Raw genomic sequence first — 24,316 nt, 5'->3', positions numbered from 1 at the left:
AGGACTTTTATTTAAAGTTAGTACTTAGAAGAAAGAGAGAAAAGAAGGAAAGAGAGAGATTACCTTCCAAGGAATTTATATAAGGGGTTATAAAAATAACCTCCATTAATCAATTGAAACAGATACTCTTTTGAATTTTTATACTTTGAAATATACATATAAGGGTGTATCTTACCATAAATGAGAATGTAATCTAAAGAGATTGAGAAAATGGAATTATTATATTTAAGGTGTCGGTCTTAAATATCATCAGTCACAGTCTTCTTGCAATTCTCATAGTGTTGAATTGCTACTTGATTTTGTTGTGGATATTACAGGGTACTATTTGATTCATAGTTTGTAATGGGTTTGAAGCAAGTTTTTAGACAAATTTTCCCTAGAATCACAGAATCATACAATGGCCCAGGATGAAAAAGACCATAACAATCATTTAGTTTCAAACCCCCTGCTATGTGCAGGGTTACCAGTCACTAGACAAAACTGACCAGACCTACAGCCAGCCTGGCCTTGAATGCCTCCAGGGACAGGGCATCCAACCTCTTCAGGCAACCTGTTCCAATGTGTTACCACACTCTGTGTGAAAATCTTACTCAATATCTAATCTAAGCCTCCCCTGTCTCTGTTTAAAACCATTTCTCCTTGTCCCATCATTATCAACCCACATAAACAGTCATTCCCCCTCCTGTTATATGCTCAAGTACTGGAAGGCCACAATGAGGTCTCCCCAGAGCCTTCTTTTTTCCAAGATAAAGAGCTCATTTCCCTCAATCTTTCTTCGCAGGAGAGATGCTCCAGCCCTCTAATCATCTTAGTGGCCTTCCTCTGGATTGAATGCAGGCTCATATCCAGTTCTCATCCACCACAGGGCTACTGCCAAGGAGATCTTCCCTCAGTTTGTATAAATACCTGGGATTGCCCTGGCCCAAGTGTAGCATCCTGCATCCTGGCCTTTTTGAATCTCCTTAGGTTCACATAGGCCCACTTCTCCAGCCCGTCCAGCTCTCTCCGGATTGCTTCCTTTTCCTCCTGTGTATCTACTGCTCTGCTCAGCTTGGTGTGATCTGCAAACTTGCTGAGGGTGCACTTAATGCCATCCCCCATCTATGTCACTGATAAAGATGTTGAAAAGCATCGGTCCCAAGACTGACCCCTGAGGGACACCACTTGTGATTGGGCTCCAACCCAACACTGAACCACTGATCACACACTTCAGGTGCGACCACCCAGTTCTTAATCCATTAAACAGTCCATCCTTCAAATCCATTTCTCTCCATAAAGAGAGAAGGATGTGGTGAGGTACCATGTCAAAGGCTTTGCAGAAGTCCAGGTAGATGACATACATCACCCTTCCCCCATCCACCAATACATGCCTTAACAAAGCTTCTAGGACTGTCTGTTCCATGATTTTCCAAGGCACAGAGGCTCACCAGCCTGTAGTTCCCCAGGTCTTTCTTCCTTTCTTAAAAATGGGAGCAATGTTTCCTTATTTCCAGTCGCTAGGGATTTCACCAGACAACCATGATTTTTTTCAAATGTGATGGAAAGCAACTTGGCAAGCACATCAGCCATCTGCTTCAGAACACTAGGATGGATGTCATCTGGCCCCATGGGTGATTAAAGGTGATTAAGGACCAAGAGAATCTCCCTTACTTGAGAAGGCTGAGATCTGTGACTCAACCTGGAGAAGAGTGCAATGGCAGGAGATCTTATCACTGTTTATAGATATCTAAAATGCATTAGTCAAGAAGTTGAGGCCAGTTTGTTGGTTTTTTTTTCAGTGGTGTACAGAGTCAGAGCAAGGGGCAATGGGTAAAAACTGCAACACAGGAAGTTCCATAAAAATATGAGGAAGAACTTCTTTACTGTGAGGTTAACCAGAACAGGCTTCCCAGAGTGATTGTGGAGTCTCCTTCTCTGGAAATACTTGAGACCTGTGTGGATGCTTTCTCCTTGCAACATACTGCAGAGAGCCTGCTATGTAAAGGGACTGGACTCAATAATTTCCCGTGGTTCCTTCAAATGTCTACAATTTCGTGATTCTGTGATTCTTGTCAGTGATTTTTATTCAAATTACAAAGTCAATAGAATGAATAAAGTAATAGATTGCTGCTTTCTTTCTAAAATTTTTATGATACATTTAATGAAGGTCTTGTGAGATTTGAAGAATAACAGGAGGAAAGAAATGCTCTAAAAAGTTAATAACTGATTAAAAAAACATCCTACAAATATATGACTTGGCTAAAATTTTAAATATTGCTGAATAGTGTGATGGCTTCTGAGAGTTTGTAAATCTAGAGAATAAATCACTTTTACTTAAATGAAAATCAAATTACATTCAGAAAATGCACTTCATATTTTCCCCAAATTATGATTAATTTTCTGGCAAGACAACATAACGAAATAAAGTATTTTATTGATATTTTATTTTTATATTAATGGAAATAATCTTTGGTATGAAACAAAATAACTTTTTTTATGCCATACCTCTCAAAGGATATGAGAAACATTAATTAAAATTCTCAGCACTTGAGTTAAAGACACTGAAAGATCTTAAGATTATTCTGTGGAGCAGAAATATTTATGCACAGGGGAAAAAAAAAAAACAAGTGACTTTTTCAATCAATGTTTCTGTTAACAATGCAGAATTGGAATTGAGTTTTGCCTACCTGTTTTTAAAGAATTTGGAGATTTTCTACCTAATAGTAAAAACACTGAAATTTATTTAGTCTTTATTCTTTGAAGGGAAGATGGTATGATTTATGTTCTCGTCCCCAGTTTGAACTGTACATTACTCTGGAATGACTGACAATATCTACTCTTTGCAGATCTTTATTCTGTGAATTAGTGTACTCATTTTTATTTGTAGTATCATTCATAAATATTTTACTGGTTAAATATTTTGTTACACCTTTTAACAATCATGTTAAGAAGACATAAATTGTTAAGCATACAGATGAAATTCACACTGTGTAATTGTGCATTAAAGCATATTACAAATGGTATTTGGCATTTCAATTTTAGAATCATAGAGTCACAAAAGGTGGAAAAGAACTCCGTGATCATCTAGTGCATTCATAGAATCATAGAATTACTCAGCTTGGGAAAGACCTTAAAGATCATGAAGTCCAACCTCAACCTAATCATACTACCCTAACTCTAACAACCCTCCACTAAACAAAGTCCCTGAGCACCATATCCAAACAGTTTTAAACACATCCAGGGATGGGGACTCAAACACCTCCCTGATGAGCCTATTCCAGTGCTTAACAACCATTTTTGTAAATAAGTTTTTCCTGATATCCAACCCGGACTTACCCTGGTGCAACTTGAGGCCATTTCCCTTTGTCCTGTCACCTGTCAGCAGTGAGAAGAGACCAGCCCTGTTGGTCACTGTAATCACCTTTCAGGTATTTGAAGAGAACAGTAACGTCCCCCCTCAGCTTCCTCTTCCCCATAATATGCAGCCCCAGTTCCATCCAAGCATTTCTTGAACGCAAATAGTGTCAATAGTATTTTGAGATTGTTGATACTTTTTTTTTTTCTTTTTATTGTTGTTGTTGTTTTCTTTTTTTCCTTCTGGAATATAAAACAAGTAATGTTGTAGTAGTTTGCTGATAAGTTTTGCTTGGTCCATTTTGATTCATGATTGCAGTCTCAGTGTCACTTTTAAATTCCTTGTCCTATTCTTTTCAAAACATGATATTCTACCTGAAAGAAATGTTTCTAATCTAATTTGTTTTGTTTTGTTTTTCAGTACTGCTGAACAAGGTTTTCTAGTTTAGGAAGGATTTTTCAATGAGTTTGTTTGGATTTGGTGGAAGAAATAATAGAGCACAGCCCTGCTGAAAAGGACGTGGGAGAAATGATGGATGGCTAGCTGTACATGAGCCAGCAATGTGCTTTAAAGGTTCAGAAAGCCAGCCACATCCTGTGCTGCATCTGAAGAGGCACAGTCAGTAGGTCAAGGGAGGTGATCTTGCCTGTCTGCTCTGTGCTGTGAGGCCTCACCTGGAGTACCACGTCCAGATGTGTAAGCCTGATACAGGAGAGATATCAACCTTTTGGAGAACATCAAAAGGAGGGCCACAGAGATGATCCAAGGAATGGAATGCCCTTCCAATGAGAACAGGCTAAAAGAGCTGTGGCTGTTCAGTCTAGAGAAGGCTCTGAAGAGACCTGATAAAGACCCTTCAGTGTCTTGAGGGCACGTATAAAAAGGGTCTATTTCAGGAGGACAAGGAAAAGATACCAAACTAAAAGAGAGAAGATTTAGACTAAATATAAGGAAAAAACTTTATTAGGATGAGTGTGGTGAGGGACTAGAAAAGGTTTCCCAGAAAGGTAGTGGATGCCCCATCTTTGGAGACATTCAAGGTCAGGCCAGACCGTGCTCTGACCCACATGATCAATCTGTAGATGCCCCTGTTCATTGCAGGGGAGTTGGTCACTTGTAAGGGTCGGTTCCAACTCAGTTGATTCTATGGTTCACTATACGTCAGTACAGTTTAGCAGATGACCTGGAGTTCAGCTCTGAGGAGAAGGACTCTTGGGTCCTGGTGGATAACAGGTAGGCCATGAACCAGCAGTGTGCCCTTGTTGCCAAGAGGATCAACGGTATCCTGGGATGTCTTAAAAAGAGCCTATCCAGCAGGTCAAATGATGTTATCCACCTCTACTATGTTCTGGTGAGGCCAAATTTAGAATGCTGCATTCAGTTCTGGGCTTTCCATTTCAAAAAATACAGGGAGGAGTCCAGTAGGTGGCCACAAGAATGATAAAGCACCGGAGCATCTCCTCTTTGAGGGGTGAGGGATCTGGAGCACAAGTCCTATGAGGAGCAGCTGAGGGACCTGGGATTGTTTAGTCTGGAGAATTCTCAAAGGAGATCTCACTGCACTCTGCAACTTTCTGAAGGGAGATTGTAATGAGGAGGGATTTGGCCTACTCTCCCAGGCAACAAACAGGACTTGAGGAAATGGCCATAAGTTTTGCCAGAAAAGATTTAGATTAGACATAAGGAAAAACTTTTTCTCTCAGAGAGTGGTCAGGCACTGGAATGGCCTGCCCAAGGAGGTGGTGATGTTGCAATCCCTGGCAGTGTTCAAGAGGTGAATATCTAAAGGGGAGGTGGCAAAATGAATAATTCCAGGATCTTTTCAATGGCATGTCACAACAGGACAAGAAGTAATGGCATAAAACATATATAGGAAGTTCCATAATAACATTAAGAAATTATTTACCACAAGAGTTATGGAGCACTGGAAGAGGTTGCCCAGAGATGTTGTGGAGTCTTCTTTTATGTAGTTATTCAAGACCAGTCTGGAAACCTACTTGTTTGACCTGTTGTAGAGTATCTGTTTTAGTCAGGCAGTTGGACTCAGTGATCACTTAAGGTCCTTTCCAACCCCTGCAATTCTGTGATTCTATGAACTGAAGCAGTTTACATTGCAGTATCCAAAACAGTCATTCTCAGAATCTTTTGTTCATCCCATTTATGTTTTCTTATTGTACTTAAAAACAAACAAACAAAAAACAAACAAACAAACAAACAAATAAAAAACAACAACAACAACAAAACAAAAAACCACAACTAACCAACCAACCAATTGAACAAAAAACCTCTATAATCTTCTGTTGTTCTTAATAAATGTGAATTCAGGAAAAGTCCAGATGTAATATGTAAACATCTGCATTGTTCAACTTATCTGAAACTGTTTCAAAAAGGGAGAGATACAACTATTTTGTTGTTTTTTTTTTTAACCTATCTGCAAGGCTAGAGATTATTTCTTTGTTTGTATTATTGTTTTTAATCAGAGCTATGACGCTGAATAGTACTTTTAAAAGCTCAAAAAATAATCCTGCTTTTTTTTTTAATACAATTTAATTTTACATGTTTCCGAGAGCCAAAAATGAAGCAAGTCTAAAAGTTGTGGAAGCTTATTTGACAAATTTCATTGCTGCACAATTGCAAACAAAATTCATCTGAAACTTACTAAGAAGATCTTCCTTTTCGTCTAAGTCCTGCATTCCATAAGCCTTGATATGTTTAATATTTTCTTATTACTAACTTTGGTTGTGTTTCATTACAATATGTAATTCACCATTTTTTTTTAGTCAGCTTCGTTACCTTTATTTCAGTACTCTTATTTATTTTTAATTTTTTAAGAAATCTTGCCTTTTTTCCAACTCTCACTTTCCACTGTGATAATACTACCTCAGGGTCATGATTCCAACTAAACAGGCTCTTTCTTTTCCATAGTGAACTAAACATTATATATAGAAACGTTTTAGTAATATCAAAAAGTTTTACAAGACTAACAACATATATTCAAAATAAAAGAACGAGGAAGATTGATGTGGGCGATAAGTAAATTTACACTTTTTTGGATAAATTGATTGTAAATAAATTGTAAACTGAAAAAGTAAACAAAGAAAGGTACAAAATGCAAAAGGATATTTTAGGAAAATGTATTTAAGAGAGGAAATTAATTTAATCTTTTAATATAGGAGGTGTTTCTGTTATTGGTGGTGATTATTTATTTATTTATTTATTTTCCTTCATAAGTTCAGTATCTGCAATGACAGAACAGTGTAATGTTCTCAGAACCTCAAAAGTTCTGAAAGCAGGAAGTGATTAAGGGCTTGTGGTGAAAAGTCTGAGGACTTCAAATAAGAAAAAGTTTCTGGACCTGTGTCATTCTTAGTTATAAATGTTCAACTTAATACTTCATGTCAGTATCTTAAAATGTAAAAGCAACCTGAATTTATTTTTGGTGGATAAACAATGTTCAAACTTATCTGATTTCTATTTATTTATTTATTTATTTTCATTTTTATTTTTGAATCTGTCTGTAAAACTGGAAAAATATCTGCACTTCCTTGAGCCATCACTAACAAAAACAAAAACAAATCAAAAACAGAAACAAAAACATAAACAAAGTAATAATAGCTAAGCAAGGAAAAAATGTGAGCTTGGCAATATCTTAAGCACTGAATGGATTACCATATTATAATAAATAATAGGATGTCGAGATTACAGACACACATACTTTTTCTAAATCATGCAGTATTTTTCTTTTTCATCCTTCTTTTCTATTATTCAGACATATTTAAAATTTGTGTATTTTGCTATGTATCTTTGCAAGATTTTAAAATTAAGCATTAATTTTCATTAATGTAATACTATAAAGAGAAAAAAGTTGGAGCCTAGTTTACTGTAGGAAAATAAATGTTTTGATTGTTCTTATTAAGCTACTGGATAAACTCAAACCTTATTAATTGGATAACTGTGGTCGCGGTATCATTAAATTTAGAAAATCTTAATAGTTCCAAAGAATTACATCCAGTTCTATGAAATTCATTTTAATTCAATGATTAATTATTTATATTTGATGCTTATAAAGGAGTTGTGTTGTACAAATCATTCTTCCTCTGCTTATTCAGAAGAAACTGATTTTTTCATTTTGGTATCTTCTTAGCACTGAAATAATTTGTTAGCCAGAAGAATTGCTTATTTTCTACTTATTCTAAAAAACATCTGAAGGAAGTTAATAATGGACTTCAATGGAACAGCTTGGGTGTGCAATCTGAATTTCTTGTATATATACAGTTATCCATGGCATACACTGAGTACCATGGAAATCCACAAATTCTCAGCTAAGAGAGAAAGTTAATTAAATTTTTCTTCGGAACACTGCTGAGGAGTAGTAGTGATCATGATAATGTACATGTGTTTGTGTGTTTGTGTGTACCTGAAATGAATACACATTAAAGTTTTGGTTACTTTTCTGATGTACAAAATGCTTCACTCAAAGCCAGTGAATGTTTATACGCTTAGATTTTCCTATAATATATGTGCTTGTTAATTGTTTGAGGTATTGAACTATCACTTACCTACTTTCTATCATATATCTAATATCCAGCCACTTATTGCCAATGGTGATAGAAAGCTTTTGTTTTGTATTTTTCAGATCTCAGGATAGAGAAATTCTGAAAGAATTCCAAACCTCTAAGCTGAGGGTGAGTGACTATTTTTTCTATTTCTTTTCCATGATTTTGAATATTTATGGGAAGAATTACATTACAACATATTGCTGTGATTCCTGAATCACAAAAATAATACAGAGAGTATTAACCAGTTGTCAGTGGTTTACAGGCTGGTTTGGCCTGGTTCCATGACTAGTGGGGCAGAGGGATTTCGCAAAATCCATGCCTCTGGAAAAGGGAAACATAAAATAAGCCGGTAATGTTAGTTATTAATTCTTAGTTGTTTTTTGTTTGTTCATTTGCTTGCTTGTTTGTTTTTATCCTTCCAAGAGAATGTGAAGAAGTTTTTTTTCTAAATCTACATTACAGACACTTGGGAAACTTAGCAGTGTTGCATTTTGGGACTACAAATAATATAGGCTGGAACAAATACAGTTTTAAAGTGAGAGAGATAATATCAATCAAAAAGTTGAGTGACTGTTACAACATAGTTTCTTCAAACATAAATGACAATTTTGTATGTTGAATCTCTTGTAAGAAACTGTAGTTTCAGAATGAATTACTGTCAGGAACAGTGGGAATTAAAACTTTTTATCACATGAAGGGGTTAATCAAAATATTTTCCTCTTAACAGAAGTTTAATATGACAGTCTTTAGAAATGAAATAGAAGTTGGATAGGTTTCAGAATGAAAATTAAGATTTGAAATTCGTGGTTCAGGGTTTTTTTTTTTTTCTCTTTTCCATGCACAAAGACTTTTGAGAAAACCTATGTTAAATGTGATGTCATTTGAATGAAGTATGTTGAAATTTAGTATGTTGTTAAAAACAATTTAAATACAATATAATAAAGCTATTAAGATAAATAAACTTAACCAAAGTACCAAAATAGTCTCCTGTGCTTTAAGCTTGTTTCATTATATTAAATAAAGTCACATGCTTTTTCTATAACAGGAGACAATATGATTAGTGTACAATCAAAAACTCATGAGGAAACATTATTTGCATAACACATATAGCTATCATGCACAGCATATATATGTGCAAAAACCAATGCTCCTAGATAATGTAAACCTAAACCCAGGAGAACAGTCTGACAGTTTTATTTTGTGATTCCACTGTTCATGTGAAAACAGTAGTTCAGAAAACAACACAGCAGATATGTTATGCTTTATTACATCAGTTTCTAAAAGCGAGTTAAAGCCTTTAAGCTTTAAGCTGTATATTTCAGAAGCTTATTGTGAAAGCCTAAACTCCAGAACTTTGTTGTATCAATTTTAATCACTTACAGATAATACTTTTCCCTGTTATCTGTGCATTTCATCACTTTATTTCTGTCCCCTTTCTTTCATTTTTCTGTGAAACACTTTCTTGCATTTAAGCTCATGCTCACTGAGAAGTGGAGTACTGCTGTTACACCTGCTCCACTTTGCAGTTGCAGGGTCTTCTCTGCAGGCTCCTGTACACCTGCATGTGATTTTGAGTTGTCATTTGTAAGTCAATAACCCAGTTTTAATTCCAGATCTCCTAGATTTATTGTTTTCCAGAAGAGTGAGTACAGGAACACATAACTTACTCAAATTCTTGTAAAAACCCACTAATCATGAAAATTCTTGTAGTAAGAAACGCAGTATTTTCAAAACTCTTATCTATGTGGATGTCTGCTTTTTGTAAGTTTATTAACATCTAATGGTTGCGGAAACAGCGTGTGTTTAAAATAATGCACTGAAGTCAGTAATGGATTCTAATGCCAATAATGTGTCACTTGATACAGAATTTGTGTTGAATTTCTACCTTATGATGCTATTAAAATAAATGGAAGTGTAAGTTTACATGTATCATAAATAATAAAGCTTTATTTTTGATGAAAAAAAAAAGTATGGAAAACCAATAGTAGCTTGTAATGAGGGAAGTCAGCATTTTAAAGACAGTTTAAAGAACATTTTTTGTTTATGACAACTCGTCAATTGATAATTATAATAAATAAAAATTATGTGACTTAAGTTAAAAAACAAAACAAACAACAACAACAAAATATTGAAATGAAATTTTGTTTCAAAATATTGAAATTTTTTTATTGAAAGAAAAATACTTAGAACTTACTTCAGCATTTGTCAGAAACATGTCCATGTCATCTTTTGATACCAAACTTTTTTTTGTTTCTGAAAAAGAATAATAATTAAAGTAAGAAAGACTTTATTATTATCTTCCCACTCCTGTATTATATCAGAATGCAAGATAATACAATACAACACTACACAATTGGAACTGAGGCCAACAAATCAAACAAAATGACAGAGAGAGTGTCCAAACCGAAGGGCTTACTCTAAAGCTGCAGGCAAAACGTATGGCAGAGGTCCATGTGCTCCTCGGCAGTGAACAGAGAGGATCCTGACCTGCTTCAGTGGTCCAATGAACCAGAACATTAACTCTTTTACTTCCAGTGCTTTACATGATGTTATGATATAGAATGCCAGCAACAAAAGAATCATAAAACCACGGCGGTGATATAGTGATATTTCATGAAAATTGAGGTTCTGGCATCAATTACATCAACTAATATTAATTTTCACTCAGAGTGGTGATGCATTGGAACAGGTTGCCCAGAGATGCTCATCCCTGGCGGCATTCAAGGCCAGGCTGGATGTGGCTCTGGGGAGTCTGGACTAGTCTGGCAACCCTGCCCACAGAAAGGGGACTAAACTAGATGATCTCTGAGGTCCTTTTCAACACAGGCTATTCTATAGTTCTATGGATTTTATAAATAACTCTTTTTTTTTTTTTTTTTTTTTAATTGAGATCACCAGAGCACCATCAGTAGCTATACCATATATGTTGACAGAGATTAAGAAAATTGCTTGAATGTAATTCTTCATGCTTCATACAAGTCAAGAGATTTAGTTGTGTCTTTTAATGGCAGCAAAAAAAGTAATTTCTTCAATGACACTATATTCATTATCATTTTACATCTAATAAAAATAACAAGTTGAGCCATACTTTAGCATCAGTACTTCCAACTAGCACCAAATCGTAAAATTTGAAATTAACAGCTTTACTCCCTAAATCTATCTGCTGATAGATTTTCCTGTTTCTTCAGTTTGCCTGGCTGTAGTCTGTTGATACAGACTAATCTTCGAAAAGACTTTTTTTATCATTACAAATTATATTTACCATACTTTATATATGTTACTTGATAACATACTCACAGCTAGTAAATCTCTTTTTTTTTCAATCAGATTTACTACCACTAAACTATCATTTAAAATAAAGTCAATTAGATCTGCAGTTTTAAAAATAAATATATAGAGAGACATGACAGATTTTTCTCATTTCTGCTGTTTTGTCTTCCATGTTACACAATGAATTTGGCAGCACATTTTTGCATAGTATTTTCAAGTTGTAATCTTTATTAACTGTCTCTCTCTCTCTCTCTCTCTCTCTCTCTCACACACACACACACACAAAAAAAAAAAAAAAAAAAAAAAAAAAGAGAGAGAGAAAAGAAATTTAGGCATTAAAAAAATTAAGCACAATCCCATATTATTTGTCTTGACATTCACTGAATACTCTTCCTTCATCCATTGCTTTTCTTTGAAATGGTCTGTTTTCTTTTGAGATGCCATTAGGTAGGCTGAAATATTATCATTGGTAATCACTCTATTTTACTTACCAGGTAACACAAGTACATGTAATGTGTACTACACAGGGCACTGATTTAACTAAGTGGATGTGGCAGTCATGACAGGTGAATTTGACAGTACACTGTGCTCTCTCTTTGACCTGGTTTCAGCTAAGACAATATCTTAACTGATAACAACGTACAATATTTTCACTGTTTACCAGTGTTGATTGAGTGCCCAGGGCTGTGACTGTCTACACAGCAGAAAAGATCTGCTGCCATGATGGCACATTGATCTGCCTCACCCCCAGCTCAAGAATCATTCCTCTAGGCTCATCTCTGGTGAGCTCTGTTTTGTCCACTTCCCCCATCATAGATAGTTTAAAGCTATTTCAATAAGCCCTGCTAGATCCTGAGCTGGGATTCATTGCCCCCTTTGAGATAGGTAGGATCCATGCACAGACAACAGGCCAAGGGTCAAGTAAACTGCCCCATAATCAAACAGCCCAAAGTTTCTGCTTCAGCAACATCTGAGCTATTTGTTGTCTCACTCCAATTTACAGGAGGGAGGCAAGGTACTTTTGTCACGGTTTAAACGAAAATCTACCTGCGTCCGTGACAGGGGGGCGAGTTCAGCCCCAAAGGTGGGCCCCGCAGGGGCCCTAGGCTGAAAGGAAAAGTTAATTAGGAAAAGAAAACAGCGGCAACGATCTAAGGAGGCACACTTATTTACTAAACACTATATTGAAATACAAGATAACACAATATAATACAATATAATTGAAATTAAGCTAACAAATCAAGCAAAATAGGAGAGACAATGAGTCCCGAAACTGAGAGGCCTACTGTGACTCTAGGCAAAATGGCTGAAGGCTCCCACACGCTCTCCTGAATTCCAGAACTAGAAAGACGTCAGTCCAGCCTGGGAGTGAGATTATATAGTGTCCAGGTCCCGTGACTTATCTCTGACTGTGAAGTTCTCTGGGATATGTAGTTGTCTTCTGTAAGTTTCACATTCAGTAAAATTAATCATGCTTTATATGATGTTATGATGTGGAATACTGATAGCAAAATTACAAAATTATTAAACCATGACATTCCACCCCTTATTCTACATCATTACATTATGCTTAATACACACACACACACACACTCATATGTATAGTTGTGAGCAATAAGCAACCTTATTTTCTTAACAATTTATATCTATTCCATGTAAATCCCTAAGCTGAAAACAAGCTCCATAACCTAACACAATATTATTTATTAATTTTGAGAAAAATGGCAAAACTGCCAGAAAAAGGAAAACATGACAGCAGTGGAGGGGAAAGGCAGCGCTAGTAGGGCATCCCCCACATCAAGGTGCACTCATTCTTTCCCAGCCGACACAGCAGATTCCTTTTGAAATATACTTCTTTCCATGTGTGCTCTACACATGCACAACCATGACAATTATGCCCAGTGTAAGATTAAGAAGCAAACGTTCAAATGTTGTTCTGACCAGTTTATTACAAATAATAGTTAGCTGAGAAGATGGGGGAGAGCAGCGACTACTGAAAATTAGGGTGATGGGGATGGGAAAGTAGGCGATAGGAAAGGTAGAAAAAAGGGCAAGAATTGTGTAAGGCAGGGAATAGTCACCACCTGGAAGCAGCAGCGTCCTGTCACACATTATTTCGTTGGTCTGAGGCAAAAAGGCACTGGGGAGAGCTGCAGCAGAGTGGCAGGCCACAAGCAGCAGACCAGTGCAGTGCAGAGCAGGCAGTGGAAGAACCAGCAAGGTCTCATGGAGCAGGGTCTCGAGCAGCAATCCCAGGAGAGCCTGTGGGCAACAGTATGGCGACAGTAGAGGAATCTGAAGCCAGATGCCAATCTTGAAGTTCTTCAGCATGCAGGTATCTTCTTCAGCATGCAGGTGTCATGTAGTGAGGCATCTGATGTCAGAAAATCTAACTTCATGGTTTGTCCATGCTCTTTTTATTCTACTTCTTTCCTGCCAATGTGGCACTCCCAGGGACTTGGCTAATAATTATGTGAGTACCCCCGAGATGGCCATCTTCCTTGAGATAAGCCCACACAAAAGACCACTTCATAGCCGTGCATCTGCAGCTTATCTCTCTCTTGTTGTCCCTGGCCTTGCCCATCTGAGTCCCTCAAACAAAGGATTTCGCAACCTTTGCCCAGGACTTGCTTGGACTTGTCCATCCTTAGCAAACTTTGAGGCAATAGGAAAAACCTTGCCCTCACATTTGTTCACTGCTTGCGCTTTCCAAGCCCACTCCATGTGCGTCACTGCCCCTGAAGTTATAGACTAAAAAAACATTTGAGCATCTGCTCCTTGAAATAAAAGCCCCAAACTCCTGAAATCTGTTTTCATAGTTTGTAGGCTTCTCTGAGCAATTTAATCACTTCTTACCTGAACTATGAATAATGGGAAATAATCAGTGGACTTAACCAGCTTTGGGAGTTTCCTAGTTATGTCCCTGACCCATGCACCAGGAAGGCAGCACACTTCCCAATGGCTTGGGTCCAGACTGCATATGAGGCCCTCTGAGAAGGGTGTCAACCACCACAATCACCCTTCTTTCTTTCATGACAGAGGAAGTCACAAGGCATGGGAGTGACTGCTCCGCTTTAGGCTCCCTTTTAGGCAGGTTGTCCATCTCCTTACCACTCACCTCCTCTTCAGTTTCCAGCATCTGAATCCTGTTGCTTAGAGGGAGCTGGAGAAGCAGGCTAGGCAGGCCAGGGGTGCTCCCATGACGCTGAGTCGGGATTCTCTTCCAACCCTCTTCATCAGTCTGTTCTGTCTGACTGTGGCAGGGCATGGGGTCAACCACTTTTCAGGGAGTATCTCTGTAGCATCCTTCCCCACAGCATGCCAACCAGTCACTCCACCAATCAGTCTTTCACTCACACTCCCTGATGGTCCTTAGTCTCTGCACCTTTAGCTCCCCTACCAGTAAAAATGATTTACCACAAAGTAGCAATGCAATCTACAGCTATATCTATATCTGTATCTATCTATCTATCTATCTATCTATCTATCTATCTATCTATCTATCTATCTATCTATCTATCTACTTTTTTTTCTAAAAAAGTGTTCAATTTTAGGTGACCAGTTGTTTGTGAAGTTGAAGCACTGCATAAAAGGAACAAGATCTTATGATGGTTACACATCCTGCTTTGTTGCATATTTGTGCACTTTTGGAAGGTTATCTTGTATTGCATGTATCTTTTCTCTCTTTACATATCAAGATAGGTTTAGGCAGTATGATGAGCAGTGATTGTTGTGTTCAAGATAAACTTCTTCAAGTGGCTTCATCTCGAAAGAAAGTTAGGGAAAACTTCTTCATGTAATGAAACCCAAACCCTATATTGTAATTATTAATGAATTCATGTTTAGCCAAGACACAGACAGAGGGGCAAGTGGATATGTTATACTTTTTGCCTCTCTTTCTTTTCTCCCCATTTTTGTTTGTTTGTTTGTTTGTTTTTTAAAGAAAAAATATACATTTCTCTGCATTTTTAAGGTTCTTGTCAGTTTTGCACTTATGCTAGAAGATATGTCTCAGTGACTTACATTATTTAAATGGGAGCATACAGAAAAGTTGTGGAGGGTCTCTTTTTCAGAGAATGTAGAATCACTCAGGTTGGAAAAGACCTGAAATGACATTTAGTCCAGCCATTACTTAACCATACTACCCTAGTTTTATATATATATTTACAGAAATATTTACAGGATATTCTGAGCCTGAAGGGACCCAGAAGGATCATCAGGTCTAAGTCTTGGTCCCACAGGCAGCCACCCAGACCAGTCTGAGAGCTTTGTCCAGGTGCTTCTTGAACTCTGGCAGCTCAGTACCTTTACCACAGCCCTGGGGAGTCTGTCCCAGTTCCTGACCACTTCAGCGGATCTCACTAAAGAACCTCTTCCTAATATCCAGCTTGTACCTCCCCTGTTGCAGTTTCATGCTGCTTCTCAAGTTCCATCACTGATTTGTGTCTGTGCTTTTGTGGAATAATCCTTTGGGTTTTGCTGCTGACAGGGAAACATGGCATAAAAGTCTTCAAATACTGCTGAAAATACAAAATACATTTAAGCTAATAATACTTTGTGTATACAGAAAACCATAAGCTGACCTTGGAACAGATTTAAGGTGAATCACTAGACCTCTGTGACCTGTGACTTTAGGGATGGACAGACAACCTGAGAAACCTGAAAAAAGTTAAGTTTCCCTGCTAATTTCCTATTTTCAGCTTTCTGGAAGCACAAGAGATTAAACCAGAGGAAACGTTCAGTTATATGATGCTTGTTTTTTGATGGGATTTTAGGTTTTTCAGCTTGGCTCTTCCTTATCTACCAAATACATAAAGCTGAATCTACATCAGTGTGCAGACATGTCTTAAAGGTTTCTTAATGATCTCCTTCAACTCCAGGTGGATGAATACTATGTTTCATTAACTTGTTTTTATTAGATTGATATAAACACAGGGCTCCTTTTCCATGCTATTTCTGATCCAATTAGTGTTGGTGAAAAATAACCCTAACAAAGTGTAAATAAAGATTGTTATAAATATTGTTTACAGTTTTACTCTGGTATTTCCTATTGTTCATATCCAACAACCATCTTTAACTAAACCTATGCTTTTTCCTGTATTTCTGTCATGGCAGTTTTTCTCCTTTGGGACAGATAAGCTTGTTTTCTCAAATGAAAAACAAAGTCTGAGGAACTATTTATGTAAAAAATAGATCATGATTAAGTTATGCCATGCATTCCTCCTATAGCTCTTCAACAAAGGCAATATAGTCATTAGTAGAGGAAATAGAAATAGCACTGATAACAAGTGACTTTGAGTTATGTTCTTTCTCCATTTGTTCAGTTTTTTATGATCAATTTTTAATAGTCATAGGCAGTTCTATTTCACTTTGAAAAAAATAATACATTGGTGGTGTAATGCTGAGTCTCAACAAGTACCTTGCAGGAGTAGAAACTGCTTCCTTATTTTGTTTTAACCCAGCTTGCTTATTTAAACAGAAAATAAATACTCAAAAACATACCATGTGAGTACAGGAGTGAAGGCATGCCTTTTGCTAGATTAAATGCCATTGAAGGCAATTCAGTGGTGAGGCAACACAATAACTCACAGTTTACTAAGTACAGGTCTGACTATGTTATACCTGACATGCCACAAAACTGCTGTTATTAATCAGGGAAAAAATGATGGTACAGAATCTGGCATGATGTCTTGTGCACGAAGAATGCTGAATAAAATAGGGAAAGCATGGGTTAAAAGATGATAGAACAACCCTTCCAATCTAGTAGCAACTAAGAAATTATATTTTCCAGAGACCACGAGGACGATGCTGATTTATCTGAACCATAACACAATACACCTATATGTATTGTGAGAGGTAGATTGTGTTTTTGCAGTGGAAATTTCCAGTATTTCTGTATGTAGCATAGGATAAGTTGCCTTTCACAAAGAAAGCTTCCGAACAGAGTAAACTTGAGACTAGGGCATTCTGACCACAGTAAAATTGGCATAGGCACCAGGTGAGGTAATTATGTAGGGTAGGGGAGTCTGGTACAGAACAGAACTAGTGTGCAGACTGTTGAAAATATTGCCCTCCTATAACTGTAAAAAAGTACAGAACATTCCAAAAGACAATAGGTTGCTAACAGACACTGTATCGAATTATAACATAGCTATGGAATTATAACAAAACTATGGAAGTGTAACGTAGCAAAAACATCAGAAGTGACAGGAAAGATTTCAAAAACAACTATTTCATAGAATAGATGAATGGCTAGTCAGGAAGACACCATTCCTCTGTACATTTTTTTTCTGAGACATTCATTCACATTTTTGCAGTAATTTATTAAGACTACATGTACATTTATTTTCTTAATATTTATGTATTTTCTTCAGTTAGATAATTGTAAGTATGCATTCATGATCATTCTGGTTTCTAAGCAGTTAGAGAGATAATGGGTCGGTGCTTTGTAGAGTTGACTAATGCTGTGGATGAAAACAGAATGTGCGTCAAACTCCAGTAGATGAAAACATCAACATTAGACTTTGCCATGTCCCACTTCCTCTGGTAGTTATTCTGTGTGTTTTGATTGACTGACAGCATGCAAAATGACCTCCAGATCAAAAAAAAAAATATTTAAAAATAAAACAAACAACAGGATGTAATTCAGTGCAATTTGCCATATGCAACTAAATTTCTTTTGGTTCTTATATGTTTCCAAATTCTCTGCAGTGTTAATGACATTATCTAAGTGCATTCAATCACAGAATAATCTCTTGCATGTTTTCTCTACCTGTCTTGTGGAAGTCCTAGTGGGACAACAGTATTATTTTTCTCCTCAGAGAGGAAAAGATTGAGGAATTGTGTTTACATGTGTGTATGCCTTCCTATCTCTGAAATAAGAACTGAAATATATCATTTCAGAAGTAAAAATTCAACTAGAAATAGCTTGTTTGTTATACAAACAATTTATTTCTGATCACAGCTTTGCTTTTCCTGTACTGCTCTGTTTGGTGGCTTGACTAAAGAATTTTCTGAAGAGAAATAAACAGGGTGGGAGGGGGACTTTGGTGGGGTAGAGCAAGATTACAGATGATGGAAAATGAGGGGAATTGTTGATACATCAGCGAGTCATGCTGCCACCCAGATGGACCTTTACAGTCTGGAGAAGCTGGCTGGCGTGAACTTCATGAGGTCCACTGATGGGAAGTGAGGGGAGGAATAATCTTGTGCAACAGTACATGCTTGAAAGCAGCCTAGAAGAAAAGGACCTAGAAGTTCTGGTAGACAAGAAGTTGAACATAGCTTAGCAATGGGCCCTTGCTGCTAAGAAGGCTAAACTTACTTTTGGCTGAACCAGGCAAAATATTGCCAGCAGGTCAAGAGAGGGGATCATTCCCCTACACTCAGCTTTGGTGATGCCATATCTAGAAGACTGTGCCTACAATTGGCCTTCCAAATATGAGACATGGACATACTGGGAAAAGTCCAGTGGAAGACCACCAAGGCCATCAAATGACTGAAGCCTCTACTGTGCGGAGAGGCTGAAAGAACTAGGGCTTCTTCAGCTTGGAGAAAAAAGGGCTCAGTGGGGTTCTTGTCTGAAGACTGAAAGGATGCTTCAAGGAGGAGCAAAACAGGCTCTTTTCAGGAGTGCCCAGTACCAGGGCAAGAGGCAGCGGGCACAAACTAGAACACAGGAAGTTCCATTTGGACACCAGGCAGCACTTCTGTTCTGTGTGCATGACAAATTACTCAAAGAGTTTGCTCAGAGAGGTTGGGAGTCTCTGTCCTTGGAGGTTTTCTAAAGCTATCTGAACATAGTCATGAGCATCCTGCTATAGCTGTCCCTCTCTATGCAAAGGCTCTGGAATGTGTCACTTCTTGATATCTCTGCCAACATCAACCCTTCTCTTGTTCTGTGTATATATAGTGATTTTGCACCAGGGGTTTCCTAGACTTATTAAAATAATGATAATCAAATCATAGCATGTAAAATGATAATAATAATAAATACAATTTGCTTATGCAAATTAGCTGGTGTTAAATTTTCTTTTTCTGAATGAAGGCAACATATGCCAGAATGTATTCAAATCCTGTCACTTCAGGTTCTGTTCTAATGAAAGACAGTTTTTTATATTAGTTCTTCATTTCTTAATAGTATTTCTGGGCACTGTGTGAGAAAATACATACTTTAACCTAGTGGTACTTCACAGAACAGTTCCTACCGAATGTATGTATTTTAGCTAGGCATACCGGATTTTTCAGAGAATTTTTTAAGGAGTTATTCAAGTGCTAATTTGAACTGTGCACCATAATACTATTTTCCCTTTATTTTTTGAAATGAAAATGGACAATCCATCTGAATTAGCTCTTGAAATCTGATCAAATGTTCCAGATGTTCTAGTGTGAACACTACAGTTTGTCTGTGATCCATGTCAAAAATGCAGCTGTCAACACTAAAGAACACCTGCCACCAGTTTGCTCTCAGCAAACAGTTTTTCAGCTTTATTAGGGAGTGCAGTAAACTGCCAGAACAAAGCTTTGGTCTCATGTTGAAACCTACAACACATTCCAAATTCACGATGGGAAAATAAATAAGTTTAAGGAAGTTTACATGGAAATTACCTTGAATATTCTAAATTACATACAACAGTGTTTGCTTCTAAGTAATTTTGTGAATTCAGAATGTGGTTCCATGGAAGAACACAAGCTATTAAGAACTCTGCAGTTCACTTCTGGACTGTTGAGATTGTATGTGTAGAGCGTGTAATTGAGAAAGGAGTATGACTCACACCACCTTCAAATAATTAATTTTCCACTTTGCTACTAGGAAGAAAAAAATCACAGGTCATTATCATTTCATTTAGTCTGTGTATTTGTATTGGATTTAGAATAAAGCCAGACTGACGTTTTGAAGAGAAATGTATTTACATATGACAAAATGCATTCAACAAATCTGTTTACTTTCCAAATATTCTTTCACTGTCTGTATCACATGTAAACCATGGCTTCTGGTGCGAGGCTTTCATCTTATTCCCTCTATGGGAATGTGGTCAGTAAATCATATGACAACATTTTGTTATTTGATATTCTGAGATGAAGATGAGGTATAGCAGGTTTCATACAGGATCACAAATTCTAAGGCTGAACTACATTCACCTAACTGAATTATTATGTCTTTATCTGCTCTATCACCTTTTTGGAGGTTTATGTTTTTGTACTGCATTTATCACTGATGTAAGGCTGTACAATCAGCCAGATAACTATTGCTTTTATCATCTCATGTTCTAAAAAAAGTTTGTTTTCTGTTTTTTTGTGTTTTTTTTTAATTATTATTTGTTTGTTTGTTTATTGGCCTTCTCATTTTAGATTTTTTTTTTTAATGTGAAATATCTATTAGAAGCATGTGATATGCATTTGAGATCATATAGTTGAGATCATATTTCTAAAACAGAACTTTGTAGTTGACTCTTTGTGTGGGAGCACAAAAGCCCTCAGTTCTTTTCTATTCATCTTCTGTTTAGGTGCCTATTATATTACTCACTGGATTTTCCCATTTTAGTTTTCAAGTGGCTTACCACAGAGATTATTAATTATGTAAATAAAATTGTCTCTATTTGTATATGAATAGAAGTACACACTGAAAATACACTAACTGGTAAAACTCCTGGAATTTTAATGTGGACAGAGCCTGCTAACTTTCCCCCTGAGACATCAGCAAAAATCTTTATGTATTTTTGGATATCCAGAAACTCATTAATTAGTAGTAATATTAGTAGTTAAAATAACAGACAGCAGTAGAAATGGTGGACAGCTTAATTTGCTTAATTGCAACTTTTTATGAAAAATTACTAGTCAAGGAAAAAAAAAAAAAACATTAAACAGCCTTGTGTTTTACTAAAACCAGAAAACTTGTCAATTATTCAACCTTTCAGCACAGAAGATTAATTTCAGCTTTTCTATTAATACAGTTTGGTGAGAAAATGTTAACAGTATTAAATTTATATATTAATAAACTTATTCTAAATTTGGATAAAATGCAAAAAAATGATAAGTAATGAAAATAATATCCAAATTGATAAGAAAAAACTGCTTTAACGGACGCTTTTACTTAAGTTTGCTTTCAGCTGTTATGTTGTCCTTAGTTAACTGCAGATAATCTTACAGACCAATAATAATCAAGAATGGAATAGTAAAAAGAAGTGGGTAGAAATAAGGAAGAAAGAAATAATTTGTATAGAAGCCACAGATTTTGTTTCCAAAATTTTTGAAGGATTTTTTTTTTTTTTAATTCAAAGCTTCAAAATTCTGTTGACATACTTTCTTCTTTTCTTTTCTTTTTTCCCTTTCTTTTCCTTTCTTTCTTTTCCTTTTTTTTCCTTTCTTTTCCTTTCTTTTCCTTTCTTTTCCTTTCTTTTCCTTTCTTTTCCTTTCTCTTCTCTTCTCTTCTCTTCTTTTTTTTCTTTTCTTTTCTTTTCTTTTCTTTTCTTTTCTTTTCTTTTCTTTTCTTTTCTTTTCTTTTCTTTTCTTTTCTTTTCTTCTTCCTTCTTCGTCTTTTCTCTTTCTTTTCTTTCCTCTTCTTTTCTTTTCTCTTCTTTCTTTTCTCTTCTTCTGTCGCTTTTCTTCTTTCTTTTCTTTTTCTTTTTCTCTTTGCTTTTCTTTTCCTTTTCTTTTCTTTTCTTTTTCTTTCTTTTCTTTTCTTTTCTTTTCTTTTCTTTCTTTCTTTTCCTCTTCTTTCTCTTCTTTCCTTTCCTTTCCTTTCCTCTTTCCTTTCTTTCCTTTCCTTTCCTTTCCTTTCCTTTCCTTTCCTTTCCTTTCCTTTCCTTTCCTTTCCTTTCCTTTCCTTTCCTTTCCTTTCCTTTCCTTTCCTTTCTTTCCTTTTCTTTCCTTTTCTTTTCTTTCCTTTTCTTTTTTTGCCATCTTTACTTCCTTCTTTATTTTTTCACTTCTTCCCTTCCTTACTTTTCTTTTTTTCTTTCTCTGTTTCCTTCTTTCTCTTTTAATTATTCCATCTATAGAATGATTCCTAGCTATGTTAATTTGAACATAATAATAATAATTATAATCATAATAAACTAATAATAAACTAATAATAAACTAATAATAATAATAATAATAATAATAATAATAATAATAATAATAATAATAATAATAATAATAATAATAATGGAATATTGGAAGGTTCAAACTCCACTGCCATACCACCAATTTCCTCCTCTGCTATCATGGGTCAACATAATAAAACAAAAGGTGTTACTTTCAGCTCAGCTTCACAATAATGAGAAAATATCCTATGAATAAATCAAATTGAGAAAAAGGGTCTACTTAAGTCATCTGGAAAACTGCCATTTATCATGATATTTACCAAGAGAAAAATCACAATTATTTATATGAAGGTGGTCCTCCATCTGATCGTTCAAATTTTTCACAAAAATGTCACCCTCTTGGATCAGAGAAGCCACAGTAGAATATGGAATCCAGACAGCTTCTGAGATACAATTCACAAATGAAGCATTTCATAGATAACATCAGATTAAATAAACCTCTGCATATCTGAAAACATGCAGACTAACATAATGTAGTTAGAACAAGAGATTATGTCAATCTAAGACTTTTATGAGAATGAATTACTTAGGTTCTACAATTCAGTGTGATCTAGACACAATACCAGCTTAGTTGGTTTGTGGAAAGTAAAAAGAATTTAATGCAGTTTTTCACTAGCACAAAATAGCTACAGACACTCTTACAGTGCTGGAGTTCCTCATTACTTGTGCAGCATAAATTAAAAACTTTGTGGACAGGGTACATAAGTGTAGCCTGGGGATAGTGAGCATGCAGCCGTGTGGAACTTGGCTGGCTGCCAGGGTTAAACCATAGCAGTGTGGTAAAACCACAAATGAGCTAATGGATCAACACATTTTCTGCTGTTTATACACTTAAGTAAACTTACTGTGTGTTGGAATATACAACCATATTCTTGAATCACAGAATTATCACAGAATTATAAAGGTTGGAAAAGGCCTAGAAGATCATCCAGTCCAACCATCACCAATACTTCCCAGCTAAATCATATCCCTCAACACAACATCCAAACGTTTCTTGAACACTCCCATGGTCGGTGACTCCACCACCTCCCTGGGCAGTGCATTCCAATGCCTGACCACCCTTTCCGAGGGTATTTCCTAATGTCCAGCCTGAATCTGCCCTGGCACAGCTTAGAACCATTGCCTCTAGTTCTATCACTGTCTACATGAGAGAAAAGGCCAACCCACAACTCACTACAACCTCCCTTCAGGAAGTTATAGAGAGCTTGAGTATTGAAAAGGGTTTCCTCTTGTCAGAATACACAGGATCTGAGGAATTAGGTCTTATTTCAAGAGGAACTTGCAGTTCTCTCTTTTCTCTAATATTCTGTGCACTTCAGGATATTTTTCTTTTGTCCTTTTTTCAACTCCTATAAAATAATTAAATAGATGTATTAGGGTTTGGAAGGGACCTCTGGACACAGTCTCCCAGATGTGGGCCTCATTAGGATAAAGTAGAGTGGAAGGAAGGATTATCTCCTGCTGGCCATGGCCTTCTTGAGTCACCCCTGAATACTGTTAGCGTTTGTGGCCACAAAGACTTGCCAGCCTGTTATCCACAAGGACTCCAAAGTCCTTCCCCTCTGAGCTCATTTCAGTCAGATCAGTCCAAAGCTTGTATCAGTGCATGCAGTTACTCATACGCAGAACTCACACTTGCTTATGCTGAATTTCATCAAGTTGCTCTCTGCCCAACTCACTAGTCCATTGTCATCTTGCTGAATGGCATCACAGCCTTCTGATGTATCATCCACTTCTCCCAGATTTGTATTGTCAGCTGAGGTTGGACTCTATCCCTTCACACAGATTGTTCATGAAGATATTGAACAAGACCATACCCCTGGAATGCACTGCTACTTACAGCTCCAACTAGACTTTGCACTGTTGATCCGCGTTGACCGCCATCTGAGCTCTACCAGTCGTCCAGTTCTGAAGTTACCTCACAGTCCACTCATTTATCCCACACGTCCTTAATTTCATTACAAGAATGTTATGAATGCCTTATCAAAGTCTAGGTAGACAATCTCCACTGCTGTCTCCCCATCTATCCAGCCAGTGATGACATCATAGATGGCTACCAGATTGAT

The 24,316-nt window shown here is 36.6% G+C and overlaps 1 protein-coding gene across 42 annotated transcripts in view; it reads left to right on the top strand.

Annotated features, from left to right (window-relative positions):
• Positions 1–24,316, top strand: part of PTPRD (protein tyrosine phosphatase receptor type D) — a 1,051,440-nt gene that overhangs the window by 444,074 nt on the left and 583,050 nt on the right. For all 42 annotated transcript variants that reach the window (XM_032441550.1, XM_015848960.2, XM_015848962.2 and 39 more), the window contains exon 6: positions 7,971–8,019. The gene's annotated coding sequence lies outside the window, so the exon portion shown is untranslated. The remainder of the gene's footprint in view (positions 1–7,970; positions 8,020–24,316) is intronic.

This window comes from Coturnix japonica, chromosome Z (genome assembly GCF_001577835.2).
Source record: "Coturnix japonica isolate 7356 chromosome Z, Coturnix japonica 2.1, whole genome shotgun sequence".
Taxonomy (NCBI): Eukaryota; Metazoa; Chordata; class Aves; order Galliformes; family Phasianidae; genus Coturnix; species Coturnix japonica.
Note: the sequence above shows the minus strand (reverse complement) of the source record. Positions and strands in the feature narration are given on the sequence as shown.